This window comes from Cebus imitator, unplaced genomic scaffold (genome assembly GCF_001604975.1).
Source record: "Cebus imitator isolate Cc_AM_T3 unplaced genomic scaffold, Cebus_imitator-1.0 Scaffold521, whole genome shotgun sequence".
NCBI lineage: Eukaryota > Metazoa > Chordata > Mammalia > Primates > Cebidae > Cebus > Cebus imitator.
The window spans coordinates 877,323-879,707 of record NW_016107836.1 but is presented as its reverse complement, the minus strand read 5'-3'; positions in this window follow the sequence as shown (position 1 = coordinate 879,707).

Below are 2,385 nucleotides of genomic sequence, written 5' to 3'. Positions count from 1 at the left end.
AGATCTCACTCTGGTCGCCCAACCTGGAGTGCAGTGGCATGATCACGGCTCACTGTAGCCTCAACATCCCGGGTTCAGGTGATTCTCTCACCTCAGCCTCTTAAGTAGCTGGGACTATAGACATGTGCCGCCATCACTGGTGAACTTTTTGTAGAGACAAGGTTTGTCCATGTTGCCCAGGCTGGTCTGGAACTCCTGGACTCAAGCAAGCAATCTGCCCACCTTGGCCCCCCAAAGTGCTGGGATTACAGGTGTGAGCCACCACATTCAGCCTTCTGTGTCTTTAAATAATGAGGTTTTAATTTTGCTCATTGTGAATTATCAATATTTTTTGTTTTATAGTTAGTGCTTTTGGTGTCCTAAGAAATCTTCACCAACCCAAAGTCACTAATATACCATATTTTCTTTTGTAAGTTTTAATGTTTTTGCTTTTATGTTTAGGTCTATGACTAATTTTGAGATGTGTCTGCGTGCATGGTGTGGTAAAGTTCAAGGTTCAAATTTTAAATATTTTTGCTTTTTAAAAATTAGGTATAATTTGCACAGGTAGAATTCACCTTTTCTTTTTTCCTTTTTTCATTGTATTGTTTGTTTGTTTGTTTGTTTTTAATTGAGACGGAGTCTTGCTCTGTCGCTCAGACTGGAGTGCAGTGGCGTAATCTTGGCTCACTGCAACCTCTGCCTCCCGGGTTCAAGCAATTCTGCTTCTGCCTCCTGAGTAGCTAGGACAACAGGTGTGCGCCACCACACCTGGCTAATTTTGTTATTTTTAGTAGAGATGGGGTTTCACCATATTGGCTAGGCTGGTCTCTAATTCTTGACGTCATGATCCACCTGCCTCGGCCTTCCAAAGTGCTAGGATTACAGGTATGAGGCACTGCAATTGGCCAGAATTCACCTTTTCTAGTGCTTTTTTTTTTTTTTTTTGAGACAGAGTCTCACTCTGTCACTCAGGCTGGAGTGTAGTAGCATGATCTTGGCTTACTGCAATCTCCACCTCCTGGGTTCAAGTGATTCTCCTGCCTCAGCCTCCCAAGTAGCTGGGACTACAGGCTTACACCATCACATCCAGCTAATTTTTAGTATTTTAGTAGAGACAGGGTTTCACCACGTTGTCCAGGATGGTCTTGAACTCCTAACCTCGTGATCTGTCCACCTTCACCTCCCAAAGTGCTGGGATTACAGCCGTGAGCACCCAGTCTTTTTTTTTGAGATGGAGTCTCACTCTGTCACCCAAGCTGTAATGTAGTGGTGGCAATCTCAGCTCACCGTAACCTCCGCCTGCTAGGTACAAGCAATTCTCCTGTAATCCCGAGTAGCTGGGATTACAGGCGCATACCACTGAGCTCAGCTAACTTCTTTTGTATTTTTAGTTAGAGATGGGGTTTTGCCATGTTGGCCAGCTGGTCTTGAACTCCTGACCTCGAGTGATCTACCTACCTTGGCCTCCCAAAGTGCTGGGATTATAGGCATGAGCCACCATGCCCGGCCCTCTAGTGTGTGTTTTGTTACCTGCATAAACACCACCAAAATCAAGGGAGAGAACATCTTCATCACCACAAGATTCCCCCTGCCTCTCTATAGTGAACCCATCCTACCATCAAGACCCCAGATCTATTTTCTGCCTCTTGTAATTTTGCCTTTTCCAAAATGCCATATAAATTGAATCATTTAATATGTAGTCTTTGTATCTGGCTTTTTACTTAGTGTAACTCCTCTGAGATTCATCTATGTTGTTATTTCTATCAGTGATTCATTCCTTTTTATTGCTGAGCAGTATTCCATTGCATGGATATACCACAGGTTGGTTCGTTTTTTTAAACCTCCTTACCAGTTGAGAGACATTGGGGCAATCATGACTATAGCTGCTATACACATGTGCGTAAGTTTTTGTTTGAACGTAAGCTTTATAGGAAGATGGCTGAGTTATACAGTAGCAGATGTTTAACTCTGATAAACTGCATGTTTTCCAGAATGGCTGTAACATTTTAGATTCCCCCTAGTAATGTATGACTAGTGATCCTGCCTCCATGTGGGCCTTAGGTATTGTTAGTTTGTAAGTTCTTTTTTTTTTTTTTTTTTTAAATTAGCCATTCTAATTGATGTGCAATATCTCACCATCTGCCATGTAGAAATCTTTAGTAAAAGTATCTACTGAAATCTTTTGCCCATTTTTATTGGGTTGTTTTCTATTATTGAGTTTTGAGAGTTGCTTATATATTCTGGAGCAAGTTCTTGGCCAGAGGTTTTGCAAATATTTTCTCCCACCCAGTAACTTTCATTTCATAACAGTATCTTTGGAAGGGCAAAAGTTCTAAATTTTGATCAGTTTTTATCTATTGTACTTTTGGTGTTGGACCTAAGAAATCTTTGCCTTTTTTTTTT